At 39.8% G+C, this 10,717-nt stretch overlaps 2 non-coding genes across 2 annotated transcripts; both read right to left on the bottom strand.

Moving 5' to 3' along the window:
• Positions 1-314: 314 nt before the first annotated feature.
• trnas-aga (transfer RNA serine (anticodon AGA)) lies at positions 315-396 on the bottom strand. The gene has a single exon. It is a non-coding gene; the product is annotated as a tRNA-Ser (tRNA).
• A 3,591-nt stretch (positions 397-3,987) lies between these two features.
• On the bottom strand, positions 3,988-4,069 carry trnas-aga (transfer RNA serine (anticodon AGA)). Its single transcript has one exon. It is a non-coding gene; the product is annotated as a tRNA-Ser (tRNA).
• Between the last annotated feature and the right edge of the window lie 6,648 nt (positions 4,070-10,717).

Below are 10,717 nucleotides of genomic sequence, written 5' to 3'. Positions count from 1 at the left end.
GCTCCCTATAATAAAGATTCATCGTTGCTGGCAGGAATTGAACATATGAGTGGAGACCCCAATGTATTTAGAGTCCATCACCTTAACCACTCGGCCACAACAATAGTTGAGAAGCATTTAGCATTAGCCCAATAGCTAGAAAACGTGAATTTGAAACAAAGACAGCAATATAAACTATGCAGTCCGGACTCGAATGGTCTGCAAGTCTCTTCTCTTAACACATGTTCATGACATTATAAAATGAAAAGTCCTGATGATCACATTTGGATTAATTGCCACATTACGGTGGAGAAGTGATCACAAGATTACATCTTCGTTGTTGGCAGGACTCGAACCTGCGAGGGGAAACCCCAATGGATTTCTAGTCCATCGCCTTAACCACTCGGCCACAACAACATCTGCTGTGGGATGTTGTTCTAAAAGTAAGATTTAAGAAAAGCCCACTAGCAAAAACAGGTAAGTTCGGGTTCCAGAAAACAAACAAAGCTATGAAGTACGGATTAGGCATGGTCTATAAGTCTTTTGCCCGAACACATTAATGACATTATTAAATGAAAAGTCTAGAAGGTCACATTAAGATAAACACTGAATCAGAGGATGGCATAGTCATTATTGGCAGTATTTGAACCTGCGAGGGGAAACCCCAACGGATATCATGTCATTTACCTTAACCACTCAGCCACAACTCACCTAATAAAATTTATTTCTCTAAATGCAAAATCCTACTAGCAAAAACATGTAATATTGGTTTCCAGAAAACAAACAAAACTATGAAGTACGAATTGGGAATGGTCTGCAAGTCTTTTGCCTGAACACATATTCTTGACATTATTAAATGAAAAGTCTAGATCAGGGGTCTCAAACTTGCGGCCCGCGGGCCAACTGCGGCCCTCGGGACGATAATTTGCGGCCCCCGTCTTAATATGAAAGATCGATTTTTTTTGTAATTTTTTTTTTTTTTTTTTTTTTTTTTTTTTTTTTTTTTTTTTTTTTTTTTTTTTTTTTTTTTTTTTTTTTTTTTTTTTTACCCCTTTCCCCATGATGGCGCCGTTTAAGTGGCAGCCAGTGGCAGTAGCTCTGTCCACTCATGTTTTTCTTGTTTTACAGCATGTTTTACATGAAAAATTAGAGGGAACATTGACATGCACCTGCTTGTGGCAGGTGTGATACTGGTGTGCCGATAGCGAGCAATGATGATGTCGTGACCGGATGATTCGCCTAAAGACGTTTCGCCGACGGACGTTTGACAGACGGACAGGTCGTACTAGTATTTGTTAGTTTAATGATTAAATACAAATACTAGTATTTGTATTTAATCATTAAATGCTGTTTTCAGCTGGATTTGACCGAATTTGAGAGCATTTTGAGCCGTTTGGCGAATGGACGTCTGTAGACGTTTTTTTGCCTCCATCGCGATATCATCCAGTATTTGTATTTAATCATTAAATGCTGTTTTAGGATGGATTTGACCCGATTGCTGTCATTTTACGGCTCGGTTCTGCTACATCTGCCTGCCCAAGAGTGCTTATTCCCGGACTGCCATTGATGGTAGACGAACATTGATTTTTACTATAATTTGGACAACACCGGCGGCGGGCCGGATTAAAAATCCTAACGGGCCGTATATGGCCCGCGGGCCGAGGTTGAAAAACTTGTACACACACGATCCGGCGGGGCGAGCGTTCGAATCCCGTTTCGGCGAAACCTCCGTTCGGCCGAATGAACGTCCATTCGGCGACCTGCCCGTCTGTCAAACGTCCGTCGGCGAAACGTCTTTAGGCGAATCATCCGAGTACCGATGATGTCGCTCACACTGGTACTCAGTGCGCTCAGGGAGGTTGTCTTTCTGCTCAGACCAACAAAAAATTAGAGGGAACTTTGGTTCGGAGATGAATAAACCAATCACGGTGAGGTATACGGCTCTGGAGGGCTGTCCAGTGCCTCGCTCACTCACTCATTCATTCCTCCAATCAGCTGGGCGGAGGAGAAGCCGTGAGGCCGATCACTCCGCTCGGCGCGCACACTCCTCCGCTGCTCTCAGCATAGAACTGAATGAGGCGCTATGATCCGTGATCCAGCCTGTGTCAGTGTCTGTAGCCATCTCCGCGATTGAAACGGAGAGCGAAAGTGCACATGCGCCACAAACCCGCGCGACTGAATGTGAAAGATCAACCCGAGACTCATTCCAAGTGGAAAAACATATTACAGAGCCCCAGAGATGTCTCTTTCAAAGCCTGCCGTGAAGAGAAAGGTCGGTGATGAGCACAGACAGTTTCAAGAAAAGTGGGGAGTGCAATATTTCTTTGTTGAACACAGGGGCACCCCGACGTGTCTCATTTACACTGAAAAAGTTGCGGTGCACAAGGAATACAATTTGAAACGTAATTGTACTACGAGACATGCTGAGGGGTACGAAAAATACCAGGGAGATGAGAGAGCCAACCAGGTTGCCAGTCTTAAAACACGTCTTCTGAGGCAACAGGATCTCTTCAAGAAGGCTACCAAAGACAGTAATGCAGCAGTCAAAGCTAGCTACGCCGTTTGTGAGTTGATTGATCCTGTGCTAAGTGATCCCAAATGGCTCATGGACTTGGCTTTTCTTGTTGATATCACACATGAGCTTAATGTACTGAACAAGAAGCTACAAGGCCAGGGGCAACTTGTCAGTGCTGCCTATGACAACGTGAGAGCATTCTGCACTAAACTTGTGTTATGGAAAGCCCAGCTCTCTCAGACAAACCTTTGCCATTTCCCAGCATGCAAGGCTCTCGTGGATGCAGGCACACCATTCAGTGGTGAGAAGTATGTTGAGGCCATTTCGAAGCTACAGGAGGAATTTGATCACAGATTTGCAGACTTCAAGACACACAAAGCCACATTTCAAATTTTTGCGGACCCCTTCTCCTTTGATGTGCAAGATGCCCCTCCTGAGCTTCAAATGGAGCTCATTGACCTGCAGTGCAACTCTGCACTCAAAGCCAAGTTCAGGGAGGTGAGTGGAGAAGCAGACAAGCTTGGGCAATTTTTGAGAGAGTTGACCCCCAGCTTCCCTGAACTTTCCCGAAGGTTCAAGCGGACCATGTGCCTTTTTGGTAGCACATACTTGTGTGAGAAGCTCTTCTCCACTTTGAACTTCAATAAGTCCAAGTACAGGTCCAGACTTACTGATGAGCATCTTCAAGCTCTACTGAGGGTCTCCACTGCTTCCTCCCTCAAGCCAAATGTGACTATGTGAGAAGAAGCGCTGCCAGGTCTCTAGCAGCAAGGAGTAGGCAAGAGAAGCCGTGTTCAGAATATTTCATGTTCAATGTTCCATTCAAGTTCAGAAAGTTAAAGGTTAAAGAGCTGTTAATACAGACATTTGAAACGGAATAAAAATAATTCATTTTCTCTACTTAGCCAGCCAGTGTATATCTACTGTATGCTCATTAGTATTATTTGGTTTTGTATTACTGATTGATTTATTTTTTATTCATCTTTAAGTTAATTTATTTAATTCATTATTTTTTGTTAAAAAATAAAGATATTTGATAACGTTGGAATGTTTTATCAGTGCTTTTCTTGTGGAAATCCTGATGCGGCCCAGTCTCACCCAGACTCGGCCTCTAGCGGCCCCCAGGTAAATTGAGTTCGAGACCCCTGGTCTAGATGGTCAACTTAAGATAAACAATCAGTCAAAGGATGGCATCATCATTGTTGGCAGGACTCAAACCTGCAAAGGGGAACCCCAATGGATTTCTAGTCCATCACCTTAACCACTAAGCCACAACAACATCTGATGTTAAGCACTTTTCTAAAAGTAGGATTTAACAAAACCCCACTAGGAAAAACATGTAACTTTGGGTTTCAGAAAACAGACAAAACCTATGAAGTATGGATTGGGAATGGTCTGCAAGTCTTTTGCCTGAACACATATTCATGACATTATTATATGAAAAGTCGAGATGGTCTAGTTAAGATAAACAATAAGTCAGAAGGTGGCATTGTCGTTGTTGGCAGGACTCGAACCTGCGAGGGGAAACCCCAATGGATTTCTAGTCCATCGCCTTAACCACTCGGCCACAACAACTCCTGCTTTGATACATCTAGCAAAAAGTAGCATTTAAGAAAATATTACTATCAAACACATGAAAATGGGTTCCAGAAAACAATGGAAATGGTCCTCAAGCAATGCTTGCAACACAGCTTACGTTAGAAAAAAGCACTTGTGTTGTTAGCACGATCGCAAAATCAGGTAACCTGAACTCGAATTGGTGTGCAAAAATATGAGTGGGACAACTCTAGTTGAAATGTGGCTTCACAAGGCTACAAAAAACCCTACACAGATTGACTACACCTCTCATAGGAAATTGAATACAGGGATGTGTCTAGTGATGCTTGGTCGCATAACAAAATGCCCATTAAAACTAATTAACATCTGTTTCTGACTCTTCAGTGTGATTTAGGCTGTCTTTATTCCTTTAGACCAAAGCAACTGGCAGAAGCCAGCAGAGGCAGGCAAATGCTACTGTTCCGGCTTCACACACAAACTCAACTTCTTCTAAGCGGAGCGCCAAAAGGCAGATTTGAGCTCACATGCAATTCTGACACACAAACAGAAATAATAAGTACTGAAAAAGGCGAATGTTTTGATTGTATTAAGACCTGTTTTTCTTCATAAGGTTCATTCATTTTTGATTCCACTGACATTATTTATAAAGTAATCATTTAATTTATCGATTAATACAATGTTAATACAAATTAAATTAATACAATATTACCATTACGTTAATTGTGAGTCCTTTAAACCTACAGGGTCAAACATATCATATTTGATACATGAATTTTGAGAAATCGGATAGTTTTTTCCATGATAAAATACTAATGTATAATATAAATATGTATGATGCAGATTCATGACAAATTAAATTTGGGATTTTTACTACTATTTTTAAAAATATTATTCAATAAAACTGGTATTTTATATCATATTTGATACATGAATTCTGAGAAATTGGATAGTTTTTTTCATGATCAAAACTAATGTATAATATAAATACGTATGATACAGATTCATGACAAATTATATTTGAGATTTTTACTACTATTTTTAAAAAAATTATTCAATAAAACTGGTATTTTAGATACATCAATGATGCCATCTGATTGGCTGGCAAACAATTTAGGGTGACCCCGCTAGGTGCCCAAAATTGGCTGGGAGAGGCTCCAGCACCCCCTGCAACCCTGTGAGGATAAGCGATACGGATGAATGAATGAATTTTGAGCAATGTGATGCTGTTTTCCCCTTAAACGAATGTATCATATAAAACCAATGGAATTACGTTAATTGTCTTTGAGAGTTAAAAAAAATCAAATAGAAAAATCATAATCTGGAGGTTTGTGCTCTCAAACAAAGCAGCAGTCCGATAAACCTTGCAAAAAAATGTGACTGAGCAAGTTTTATCTGTTGCGCCTACAATAACCAATCCGCATGTCATAAATGTATCATAGATAGCAAAGCTTTCGATTTCAAACTAGTTGAGCTTCTCGAGGGAAAAGAGTAGAATTTACCAGAACTGTGCAAGTGGAGCAAAGCTCCATAGTCAAGCGGCGGAAATGAAAGGTGGCCTTCCTCCCTCTCATTCCATCACAGAGAAGGGCTGGTGCTTCACTGAAGAGGAGATGTGGGAGCGTAAAGTGGAAGGGTTCTGCGGAGAAAATGATTGAGGGGGGATTTCAGGCGGGGGATTGGAGTTATTAGTTGGGGAGGAGCAGGTCAGTCTTTGTCATCTTCGCTAGCCATGAAGCCAGCACTTTCTGTTATGTGTGACCGCATGAATTGGCTTTCTATTTGTTGAAGGATTTTGCTAAGAAATGTTGGAGTTAGAGCGCAGGTGTCAAACTGGGGACTTGACCCACTTTCAATTTCGTATTTTGACTGGTCGCACGATAAAGACGAGTTTCGCCTACTGTTTTTTATGGAGTCATATGTGCAGTGTGGGAATATTTAACCTTGATTACGCGTTTGTGAGTCTATTTGTGAGTACTTTTTGACAGGATGTTATCATTTAATTCATCTATTCTATCATTTTCTGATCCACTTATTTTTGTAAACGTGAGATCGAACTCTCGAGCCCAGAACTGTGAGGCCGACGCGCTAACCACTACTCCGCCGGGCAGCCCGATAATTGTGTAAAAACTGATGATAATGGGCCTTTAATTTAATGGCATATTCTTAAAATAAATGGCTTCCGCCAATACGTGAACATCAATGGGAACCAATGAGATAACAATTATTAACAGACAATACTATTATTAACATTCCCGTTGGACTGCCCAAGGTGTCGTTATGCAATTGCAAGTTTGACGAAGATGAACTTCAAGAAGAAGCGAAGCCCGTGATGGAATTAATGTGTAATATAAGCAGTCATAATATGAAAGAGAATGACTAAGTAGCAAGTAAAATGACCTTTAAATGTGATGCGGCCGACCGCGTTTACTTGGACATTTACTGTTACTGATATATTAATTCTCTCATGCGTCTCATTACTCCACTTTAAGGTAAATGATCTAAATTTTTCTACTTCCATTGAGGGGACGATAAAGACAATATTATAGCCTTGAATAGTCAATGTGTCGTCATGATCATAACCAGCAAATGGAGCAGAATGTTTAAATAACGACTGACATTTATACCAGTTTGAATTAAACATTAATTAATCAATTCGCTCAAGTTAAAGGCAGCGGGTATGTTCCCCATGTCACTTGGATACTATTATTAAATGAAAGATGTCAACTATCTTCTCAAAGCCTAGCTAATAATGACCAGATTTAAGTCTAAGTGTCAGAGATGGTCATAAAACAATATATATATTACCATCGTGGGTTTTTGTTCCACTCATAAGTGTGAGTTTAAATCTTCTGACAATGCTTATTTCAAGCTTTCAAAGTTCATTTCTGCAATATCAATTGTTCAGTGCTTCCCTTTGTGTTATTTGCCTCTCCTCTGAAAAATGACAGGATTTCGTAAGCATACTAGTGGGTACTTTTAGGGAATTTAATGAGGTGGAATGGCAAGCAGGAAAATCGCCATGTTTTCCCACTCCTCCAAGTATGGCTCCAGAAGTATCCAAAGCGACATCCATGGCTGTAAAATGGGACCCAGCTGATCAGTTTCACATGGTTTTTAACGGGTATTCCTGCCACCCACCATGACAGCCTGCTGCAACACACTAAGAACTTCGAATTTAGCCATCTGGTGGCACTTTGCTGTCTCATTTTGGTACTGATGCACAGTAGTGGAGCAAATTGTTGATCGCTTATAGCGCTTGTCGTGCTGAGCCAATTTATCTAAGTCATATTGAGTAAATTCATCATAATTATTCTCTTGCTCATGCAAGTATGTTCTGCATAATTTAGGGTTACAATAGACAAGGCCGGCCCATAGCATAAATTGTTAATGCGGTTGTTTAGGGCCAAAGTTGCTTGGGGCACACACTTTTTTTTTTTGGTGTGGTTTACTGCAGAGGTGCCATTGTGTCTATGTGAAAATGTTAGTTGGGTTAATTCTCTATTCTTCACCTTGCTAGAATGCAATGGTAGAGAATATTTACCAAAACCAAGTAGGACAGATGTGAAGACACCCTATTGGTGGAGAAAACTGAGAGATCTGATTCATTGTTTATCTTAATGTGACCATCGAGACCGAGGCCGCTTTTAACGTCAACTTGATTTCACGTGGGCTGGACAATTTTAGATATAATATTTAGATTTTTTTTAAATAAATTTATTAAAAGAACTGGATTAAAAGCCCTGAATATTCAGTTTTTTTTATAGATCTAAATGTTTATTTTAGCTTTTTTTATATATATTTTTAGATTTTACAAAATGATTTTTGAACTAAAAACACTAAAAAAATGATCAAAAAATTACAATTATTGATTTAAAAGGGGGAAAATTAGGAAATTTAATATACATCTATACTCTTCATTTTAATTTGATCCTAAAACAGAAAGTCAGCACTTATGATTTACTTTCCCGGGCCACACAAAATGATGCGGCGGGCCAGATTTGGCCCCCGGGCCGCCACTTTGACACAGGTGGTTTAGACGAAGATAATTTGAGAAATCCATTTTTGAATTCCATTCAGGAGAGATGGACTGTCCACAAAGGCTAGCTGATTAGCATTGTTTGGCCTAGCAGTGCCTATAGCATTCCTCTGCTAAAAGTATATGTCTGGTCACCAATGTTGTTTGTTGACCAGTTGAACAAACCCAATGTGATGGGTGGGATTAGGGAAGGTTTGCTCAGAAGATGTCTGCCTACAATGAATGTGAGCGAATAATTTATCGTATAACAAATCCAAATAGGTTCACCAGTGCATGTGGGTTGGTGGGACAAGTGTTAGAGCCCCTTTAGCCCATCACTCTTTCCCCCTGGTGTTTGCCACTTGATTGACATACATACATGACAGCCAGACAGATGTCACAACACATGTAAGTCAACCGTATCTGCTACTGGAAAAGTATGGTGCTTGAGCAAAAGATGTGTCAAAGCGAACAAAACATTACTACATGTGACATATTTTGCCCAACCTGATCTTTTCTATAAAAAATTTTTTTTTTACTTTGACCAAACAGAAGCTTTGGAATACATATTATCAACTACAACACTGATGCTAAGGAAAGAGATCAACAACTTGCTATAATTAGTATAACTTTTTATATAATAAATTTGCTTGTTGGCCGCCATCTTTCTTCGAATGATCAATTATACATCTGATTTCACAAAGATGGAACATGTAGAACTTGAATCCCTCACGAAGAGACCTTTTTTCATCATAAAAGAGGGCGAGGAAAGAGAAGAAAATTGGTTTCACTGTGATTTTCTTTTCATCTTAAAATAATTATGGCAGCATCTGACCAAATGATCTTATATTACAGTAAAAATGTAATTAAACTTTCAGATATGTGATCTTCCGGAATCTTAATTAATGAACAGACCTCACGTCCGACCTTGCATGATGGCTTTCTTGAAAAGAGTTAAGCAATACAAAAATGGCACTCAGGTTCAGATTAAGTTTTTGTCTTCCTCTCAAAGTTAGCTATATAAAACCAAAATAAAATATATTAGTTGATACCAGAAATATTTTTCCCCAGGGTATCGTCGTCAAAAGTGAAGTCACGTAAAAAGTACTACAGTTGTATTCAGACCGAAATGACACAAATATGTATTTGGTCTTAACTACCAGGTGTTGCTATCGGCCACAGGAACCAAAAGTCAACGTTGTGTTTTGAATTATAGTGTATAACTAACAGCTGTCTGGATTGTAAAGATTACTTGGAAGCAGCCAACATGTTGCAGCGGAGTAGTGGAACTGGGAGCAAAGATGGGTGTAGGTGTGCTAATTTATGTACACATTAAAGGCCTTCTATTGCCGCCGGGGCGTAATTTAGTGAATTCCATAGATTGGACAGCCCATAATCTTTTTATTTGTAAAATAAACCTAAAAAGTGCAAAAGGGCAGTTGTAATCCAGATTCTCTGTTGGCCAGAAAGCCAGAGTAGGTAATAGAAAGGGATGTAGCGGAAAGTAGGGTGGGTTATTCTTCCGACATGAACACTCCAACCAAGTGCTCATCTGAGTGGATTGAGAACATAGAAGGAAGTGGACCAGCCAATAAGTCGCTGTTGTTGGGAACATTTTACTGACTACCATATTTTGCTGTTTAATATACCCCCCATTTAATATACCCGGGTATATTAAACGGCAGAGGTATATTAAATGGCGCACAAACGGGAAGGTACGATCCACTACGCACTCTTTATGCCATGACGGGGTGCATCAATGTTTTGCAGACTAAAACTACTTACTGCTCAGATTAAAACTACTTACTGCTGAATAAAGTCTGACTTGGAATTTTAATGAACTTAAGTATTTATAATTATGCCCCCATGAACACCATACAAATCTTGCCAAAAAAGTTGAGTTGCCGTTTAAAATACCCGGGTATATTAAACGGCAGGGGTATATTAAATGGCGCGCAAACAGGAGGCTCAAAAAAGCAAAAATCATTTAATATACCCGGGTATATTAAACGGCAAAATACGGTACTAGGATTAGTACGTTAACCAAGTGACAAATGCCGTTTTGAGAATGAAGAGTGGTTAACAATGACATGGGAACAGAAACAATAAAGCTTGAGCCGGTTCACCAGAAAAAAAATCCTAGTTTTATTGCTTTCACATCATAAATTATCAGTTATCAGTATCGCTAATCTTGCTTGTAGTGTGGAGGTGCAGAAATTTAAGGTATTTACAATTCAGTAGGCGCCCGAGATCTGTTATGAATCTGCATGAGTCACCGGTTTTGGCCACCGGTCTTTTGGTCGCCCGTTGTCACGGTCGGGGCGACCAATCGACCGCACACGCTATAAGACTAATCAGGTCCCTCCCACCTGTATGAACCTATTAGGTCTTAAGGAATTTTTTAATACTAGTTTGAGACTCTGTATTTGTTCCTTTGTTTGTTTTAATGCTTCTCTTTAATGCCAGGAGGATGTAATGCTATGATCTTGTTAAACAGGTAACCAGGGAACAGTTTCAAAAGAAAAACAGTTTCTCGTTTTGATGTACAAGTTTGTCAGGTTGGGAGCAATGCATATGCTTCGGGGCTTTTTGTGAAAGAAAGTAAATGTATTATAAATCCTCTGTATGTTCTCAAGACATGAAGCTGGAAC

This window comes from Stigmatopora argus, chromosome 1, assembly GCF_051989625.1.
Source record: "Stigmatopora argus isolate UIUO_Sarg chromosome 1, RoL_Sarg_1.0, whole genome shotgun sequence".
Lineage (NCBI taxonomy): Eukaryota > Metazoa > Chordata > Actinopteri > Syngnathiformes > Syngnathidae > Stigmatopora > Stigmatopora argus.
This window is presented reverse-complemented; position numbering and strand designations above follow the sequence as displayed.